The following is an 8522-nucleotide window of genomic DNA, read 5'->3' as shown; positions in this document are numbered from 1 at the left end:
CAGATTTTTTTAAATAAGCCTTCAGACTACGAAAGGAGACACGTTTGACAGCTGTTTCCTGTCTAACAGATTGAGCATTGATGGTGCAATCAGATGGGATATTTACATTAGCTTTATCTTTAAGTGCTGAAGCAGAAAGTACCTTAAAACACTTTATCTTATAGTAGGGGCACCTTATGTGTCTTTGATCATGTTCCTATGAAATGTGTGTGTGTGTGTGTGTGTGTGCGTGTGGGCTGCTGTTAGTGATACCCCTGGTGGGACGGGGAGAGCGAGGTGTCTCAGCCAGACACTATTTCAATCTAACATCTGCGTGTGTGTCTCTGCAAGCAGAAAGAGACACGCAATCAAGAGTTAAACACACACACGCGCGCACACACATGCGGCTCAGGAAGTGCTAATGAAGGTCTTGATGATATTCCTGTGTGTTGCGGCGTGCGAGCAGGGATCGGGCCTTCATTAGCCAGCTGCTTGATCTATCTTAACTTTAGTTTATAGACGGTAAGAAAAATGGAGTCAAAGTCACATTCTCTGAGCCTTTTCACTTCGAAATAAGACAAACAGATGGTGCAGGCACAGAGAGAAACAGAGAAGGTCACTGCATTAATCAGAAGGTTTCTGCAAGTGTTAGAAGGAATACTGCTGAAACCTGTGGATGGCTCTTTGGACAATTTTCATTATTTCCTCCATTATTATTAGAACAAGTTTAAATGTGGCAATAATATACTGGCATTTGTGTTTACCTGTCCATTTCCAAGTGCTGAAAGGGTTTTCTTTAACTGTTGATTGTGATCCTTTGGCATCATGATGAGCACAGAGAAGAGATGGTAGTAATTAGCAAGGCCAGGAGCATGGAGGAGAGTCACATTTCTACTCAACATTGGTCTGATTCAATCCCTCCACCAGTGGATTCAAAGCCTCACTGTTTGTCCAACACCTCCCTCTGCTGGCTCAGCATCATCACAGTCTGATCAAACTTCTAAACATGTTTAAGATCCATTATCAGTCAATGCTTTACCAAACTGCAGTTAATCTTTTTGTTCAATGGCATTTAAAAAAGAATCAAACATCTAATCACAACATTTAATAATTTTTCTACTGGGAAAACAGTAAGCCCCTTTAGGCTGTCATGTTGCAGGATGCTGTGCTCCATACTTTGTCTCCATCTGCTGGGAAAATTCAATCAGTTACACATCTTTGGAGAGAAGATGAATGTGTTCACAATTCAATTTAAGAACAGTTGAAACCTTCTTCAGGGGTTTGTAATGATGCTTGGTAATGTTGAAACAATTACTAGTGAGTTTTCTTTAGAGATCAAAAACAAATTCTGGTGTTTTTGGAGGATGTTGTGAAGAGCACGTCACAGAGTCTGAAGCTGAATGTTTCACCCATCAGCATCTTCATCACCACCATCGTTATCATCTACAGCAACACCACCACCACCATCATTATCAACAGCAGTGTTATCGTCGTCGTCATCATCATGGTCATAATCGGTGTCATCATCATCACCATCATCAGCAGCTGTAGCATCATCGTCGTCATTGCCGTCGTCATCACTATCATCAGCAGCAGCATCAACCTCACCATCATCATCATCATCATCGACCTCACCATCATCATCATCATCATCATCGACCTCACCATCATCATCATCAGCGTCATCCTCGACAGCACACTTTCTTTTCCATCTCACATAAACAATATTACCCGGTCTGCTTATTTTCACTTGCGTAACATCTCCCGTCTCCGTCCATCACTTACTCCCTACTCCACTGCCTTCCTTGTCCACAGCCTCGTCACATCCAGGATTGATTATTGCAACTCACTTCTCTTTGGTCCCCCCAGCAAAAGCTTCTCCAGAATGCTGCAGCACGTGTCATCACTAGGACTTCATCATCTCATCACATCACCCACATCCTGCAACAACTACATTGGCTTCATTGGCTGCCCATTAAACAAAGAATCAGCTTCAAAATTCTGCTCATCACATTCAAAGCTCTTCATAACCTGGCTCCATCCTACATATCCAATATCATTCACATCATCACTCCTGTCTGCGCTCTTCATTCCTCTTCTGCTCCTCAACTCTCGGCTCCCCTCGCTTGCCTTGTCACCATGGGGAGCAGAGCATTAAGCCACTCTGCCCCCCACCTCCGGAATTCTTTTCCCCCTGATCTTCGCACCACTTAATCTCTCCCACTTTTTAATTCAAAACTCAAAACCCACCTCTTCAAACAAGCTTTTACCACATAGTTTTAAATACATTGTTTTAAAAGTTAGCATCTTACTGTTTTTACATATTTCTGTACTGTGTTTATCTTGTTTTATTTATTAGGCCCGAGCAGCGAAAGCGCTGCTAAGGCCTATTGTCTTTGGTCTGTTTATTTTTCTTCCGCCAAGTAAATTGGCTTTTTGGAGACCTTAACATACCCAAAAACTCAGGAATTTTTGCACACATGTCAGGTATGGTGTAAAATTTTGTTTTTTAAAGGTCCCAAAAAAATCGCAATAAAACTTGCTCCACAACGCGCCCTAGAATGTGAAAAATTCCCCCCTCCATTTGGCTTAGTTTGTAGTACAGTTATGAAATTTTGTACACTTCTTTTACGCAACAGTCCGCAAAGAAAAGGCTCTTGCAAACATGGTCAACATCAAACAGGAAGTCGGCCATTTTGGTTTGATGTGGTGATTTTGACCCCGTTTTGGCCGTTTCTAGGGTCCGCTTCTGACTGACTTACTCGATCATTTTCGCACGATCGTCTCGAAAGTTGTGGGAAATTGCTCAGAAGGGATGGGTGATCAAATAGAAAGAATAAAACTGACTTTTCGTATATGCTAAGGGGGTGTGGCCAGGCCTCGAATTTCGACTACTTGCCAAAAAAATTTAATTGGCTATAACTTCATATTCGAATAGAGTAGAGTTACAAAATTTTCTATGGTCATTCAACATCCAGCCACAAACTGAACTGAATGGTCAGAATCCCCGCTCCCTCAGGACCAAAAATGGTCAAGTTTTACCATGATAGGTCCCAAATCGCCCCATTTCACTTAATCACCACAAATTTGTAGCTGGTAACTCAAGACAAGTGAGTGTTTCTTGGCGTCACTTTATGGGAGGTTTCAAAAGAGGGCAGGGCTGTGGCGGCATGGCGAAGTCAGGCGTACCGCCGTGGCCATACGCTTGCCTCCCATTTCGTCATTTCTAAAGATATTGCCACGAAACTTCTGGTGAGTGATCCTAGTCCGGCCCCCCAACAAATCTGATGTGAAAATTTGGTGAGTGTGGCCTATTTTCTTAAATACCGCCCCCTAGAACCATTAAAATTGTCAGCCCCAAGCCAAGCTTTGACTGAGGATTACGGAATTTGGTACACTAATGTAGTGTCTCAGGACCTACAAAAAAGTCTCTTGGAGCCAAGCGCAAAGTCGCACAGGAGGTCGGCGATTTTGGTCCAAGTACTCAATTTAGTGGTTTTTGCACACGTGGTTTGGAGAATGATGCCCCATCGCCCTTTTCACCGATCACCTTCAAACTTCTGCTACATACTCTTAAGCTATAGGGGAAAAAATTCAACCCTTGGACTTTTCAAAAGTTGAAAGATGTGGGCGTGGCTAAGCCTCAAACTTTGACCTTTCGCCACGCCACTCTTTTTTTCACAGCTCCCTATTGGACTCCTTTCACCCAATCACCAGCAATCTATGGCAAATAGCAGTAGACAAATTGAGATAATTTGGTGTCCACTATTGGCAGGTTTCAAAAAAAGGCGGGGTTTTGGGAACATGGCAAACTTCGCCATCACTCCATGGAAATACGTTTGCCTCTCATTTCCTCAGTTATCATGATATCGCCACAAAATCTCTGGTGAGTGATCCTAGTCTGATCCGCAATAGTAATGAAAGTGATAGGTTGGTGAATGTGGCCTATTTTCTTAAATAGCGCCCCCTAGAACCATTAAAACGGTCAGCCCCAAGCCGTGCTTTGACTGAGGATTACGGAATTTGGTACACTAATGTAGTGCCTTGGGACCTACAAAAAGTCTCTTGGAGCCATGGTCAATGTTACACAGGAAGTCGGTCATTGTTGTCCAAGTACTCGATTTAGTGGTTTTTGTGCACGTCGTTTGGAGAGTGATGCCCCACCGCCCTTTTCACCAATCACCTTCAAGCTTCTGCTATATACTCTTAAGCCATACGGGAAAAAATTCAACCATTGGATTTTTCTAAAGTTGAAAGGTATGGGCGTGGCTAAGCCTCAAACTTTGACCTGTCGCCACGCCACTCTTTTATTCACAGCTCCCTATTGGACTCCTTTCACCCAATCACCAGCAATCTCTGGCAAATAGCAGTAGACAAGTTGAGGTCACTTGGTCTCCAGTACTGGCAAGTTTCGAAAAAAGGCGGGGCTTTGGGAGCATGGCGAAATTCTCCATCACGCCATGGAAATATGTTTGCCTCTCATTTCCTCAGTTATCGTGACATCGCTGCAAATTCTCTGGTGAGTGATCCTAGTCTGACCACCAATAGAAATGGACGTGATAGGTTTGTGGATGTGGCCTATTTTCTGAAATAGCGCCTCCTAGGACCATTAAAACTGTCAGCCCCAACCCGTGCTTTATCTGAAAACTACGACATTTGGTACTCTAATGTAGTGCCTTGGGACCTACTAAAAAGTCTCTTGGGGCCAAAGTAAAATTCGCACAGGAAGTCGGCCATATTGGTCCAAGTACTCGATTTAGCGGGTTTTGCACATGTTGTTTGGAGAGTGATGCCCCATCGCCTTTTTCACCAATCGCCTTCAAACATCTGCTGTATACTCTTAAGACATAGGGGAAAAAAATTCAACTGTCAGATTTTTCAAAAGTTGAAAGGTGTGGGTGTGGCTAAGCCTCAAACTTTGACCTTTTGCCATTACATTACTTGACGTAATAACTCCCATGCGCATGATCAGATCTATATCAAACATTGTCTGTGTGATTACTGACCACATCTCAAGACAATGACAATGTGGACAGCTGATATCACCTAAGCCCCGCCCCCTGACAATAGGAAGTCTATTGTTTTATGGTAAAATGCCCATATTTGTCCCCTCTAATTTAGTCAACATGACACTAAGGTCATGCACTGTCTTCATGATGCTGTAATGACAATTCAGTTCTTATAGCTTTCCAGAAAGGGAGGGGCTTTTATGCCATGGCGAATTCTGGCATGACGCCGTGACCTTAAGTTTGACTGTAACTATCCCTAAACAGCCTCCGATCTGCACAAGACTGAACATGGCAATCAACAATCATGCCCTTTAGCCAATGAGGCACAAACGGTTGGTGAACATTGTATAATATCACCACAGCGACCCCTACATACCTTTAAAACGGTAATAACTCCTACAGACGAGGTCGCAACTGCACCAAACTGGCTATGTGTCATCAAACAAAGGTACCCAACACAATCCTGTGGTCATTTGTTGATATCTCTTTAGCTCCGCCCCTGACAGATATTAGGCCCTAAATAACACATGCATGATGCAATTCACACCAAACTACACGCAAATGATTGTTGTTAACCTACAAACTTCTCCATGGGATATTTTCCTTAATTTGGGACAGCACCCCCTAGATACAATAAAACCTTTGTAACTTCTACAAAAAAGCTCCAAACTATATCAACCATGGTGGGAGTCATCACACAACTGCAATCAACACATGTATGTGCTCACTCGTTCAAATCACTTTTACCTGACCACCTTTGACCTCTATGAGATTTAGTGGTAAATGGTAACAGCGCCCCCTAGATAGGTTCAAACTTTAATAACTTCTAACGACAAAGTCAGAATGACATTATGCTTGGCTTGTGTCATCACATGACTGCACCAAACACATTGATGTGGTTGTTGGTTAAACCCCTTTCGGTTTTCTGGCTCTAGATAACACACACAACCTCTGATTAATGCCAAAATAACAGAAAACCATCTTTGTCAACCAAAGCTGACCTGAATGGGATTTTTCTGTAGTTGGTTACAGCGCCCCCTACATAACTTTAACCTTCAATTACTTCAAAAAACGTGGTCAGATTAGCATTAAACTTGGTCTGTGTCATCACACCACCAGTGTGGTAAAGATAGAGTATCCCATAGTGGTTAGATGTGTAATTTAATTGTGGGCTCAGAGGAGATGCTGAGTCAGGGTAAGGTGCAGACGAGGAGACCGTTCGCGGTGTCTGAGGTCGCGGGGGTCAACGTTTACGTTCCGCGGACGTGCCCAGGTGCCCCGGGCTGCCGGCCGGGCCGGAGAGGCGCGGAGCTGCGAGGGCCGAACGACGCTGCTTGCAGTGCCACAGAGTGTTGATGTTGCACTAATGTTATATTTTATATTGCAGGTTTTACTTGTTTTTATTCTGATGTGCACGTTTTAATTGATTGTGTGTTTTGCTTTTTATTCTGATGTGCATGTTTTTATTGAAGGTGTGTTTTTAGTTGTTTGGTGCAACATTGTGTGTTCATTCTGTAATCAACCCGATCATCTACACCTGTGGCATAGTGTTGCCTGGACTGCCAATTAATGGACAGACACAGGCAGGACAGGTTTTATTTAAAGGGAGGAATGCGTGGACACAGAGAGAGAGCCAGGATGGCAGACAGGGCCAGCTAGAGGCAGAGACGCACCCCGGACGGTGTCTTGAGGACGCATGTGCCTGAACCCCCCCGCCGGAACAGAGGAGCACCCGGAGTACGGTCCTGGATGATGGACGGTGGTCGAGTGCGGAGGAGCGTGGGTGTCCTTCCCTCCACACATGTGCGGCACGCGTACAGGTGCGGTCTTGGACCGAGGAGGGGGTTCACCAGCGGCATGGGCGGCAGCAGCAGCAGCGGAGAGCAAGATCCACTGCCGGAGAAGCCAGGCACGGAGCACAACACGGCAGGTGGGCAGAATTACTCTGCCCCTGCGAGTAAGTATTTGAGCAGTGCCTGGCAGTGGTTGGAGTTGGTGTGGGGCCTTTGACTGCTGGAGGTTTTTGTGTGCCACAGGGACCGAGGAGGAGGATTGAATCCACTGGCCGTCCAGCCAGCCTGTGGATCCCCGCGGACGACGTTCACCGCAAGAGGGCGGGGTCGTAGAGGTTTCACCTGTCGAGCGCATGCGGGGGCGGACTGGACTGCCTTGTCCTCTGGGGACCCAGTAGACTTTATTGTGGGGGTCATCTTGGGCATCATCATCTGAGCTTTTAGAATAAATAATTTTTTTTAAAATTTGCTTTTGTGGTTGCGCTGCTTGCCTTGGTTTTAAAATCTAATTTACTCTCTTAAATTTTAGTGGCACCCTTTATCTCCACCTGATTCGTGTTACACAGCTTTAATTTTTTTTTCTTCCGAGTCTTTGCATGGCTTTTTTGGGGTCTTATCATATCCAGAAACTCACTAAATTCTGGCCCAATATAGAAAGTGAGTAAAATTTACGTATTTCAATGGCAATGTAAAGGTTGCTAAAAAAGTTGCTTGACAGCGCCCCCTTGAAAATAAAAAATACCCCTCAGCTTTGACCTTTTTTATAGTAGAGTGATGAAATTTGGTACACTTATAGAATCAACAATACGCACAGAAAAGTCTCTTGCACCCATGGTCAACATCAAACAGGAAGTCAGCCATTTTGGACTGAAGTAGTGATTTTGAGATCGTTTTGGTCGTTTGTAGGGTCTGCACGATTCTCTCAAAAATAGTGTGCGATCAATTAGAAGGGATGGATGATTTAAATGAGAAAATAAAACTGACTCTTCATAAATACTGAAGGCCAGGCCTTGAAGTTCGAGCACTCGCCAAAAAAATTCAAATGGCCATATTTCATAAGTGAAAGAATTACAGTTAAAAAAAGTTTTTGTGGACATTCCTCATCAGCCCCCGAAGAAAATGAATGGTCGATTGATGATGTCACACAAGCCCCGCCTCCTCAGGACTAAAAAGGTCAAATTTTACTGTGAAATTTCCCAAAATTCGCCATTTCGTATAATCACCACAAACTTTAGCAAATAACTGAAGACAAGTTGGGGTTGCTGGGCCTCACTTTACGGGAGCTTTCAAAAGACAGCACGGCTGTGATGGCTGGCGAAGTCAGGCGTAATGCCATGGCCATTTGATTGCCTCTCATTTAGTTAATTCTAAAGCTATTGCCACAAAATTTCTGATGAGTGATCCTAGTATGATCCACAATTAAACTTGAAATCAAAAGTTGGTAGGCGTGGCCAATTTTTTTAAATAGCACCCCTAGCACCCTTAAAAGTGCCAGCCCCAAGCCATGCTTTGACTGAGGATTGTGAAATTTTGTAAACTTATGTAGTGTCTAGGGACATACAAAAAACTCTCTTGAAGCCATGGTCAATATCCCACAGGAAGTCAGTCATTTTGGTCCAAGTATGCCATTTTGTTTTTTGCACACTTCAAAGGTACGTCAATCTCCAAGCGCCCTTTGTCCCCATCACCTTCATACTTCTGCTGAAAACTCTTAAGACCAAGCGGGAAAAAGTGAACCTAT

At 44.0% G+C, this 8522-nt stretch overlaps 1 long non-coding RNA gene across 1 annotated transcript; it reads left to right on the top strand.

The window, feature by feature from the left end:
• The first annotated feature begins 6800 nt into the window (after positions 1-6800).
• Positions 6801-7251, top strand: LOC139069711 (uncharacterized). The gene is made up of 2 exons (XR_011520408.1): positions 6801-6945; positions 7025-7251. It is a non-coding gene; the product is annotated as an uncharacterized lncRNA (long non-coding RNA).
• Positions 7252-8522: the final 1271 nt, after the last annotated feature.

The sequence above is a fragment of the Nothobranchius furzeri genome, chromosome 4 (assembly GCF_043380555.1).
Source record: "Nothobranchius furzeri strain GRZ-AD chromosome 4, NfurGRZ-RIMD1, whole genome shotgun sequence".
NCBI lineage: Eukaryota > Metazoa > Chordata > Actinopteri > Cyprinodontiformes > Nothobranchiidae > Nothobranchius > Nothobranchius furzeri.
Note: the sequence above shows the minus strand (reverse complement) of the source record. Positions and strands in the feature narration are given on the sequence as shown.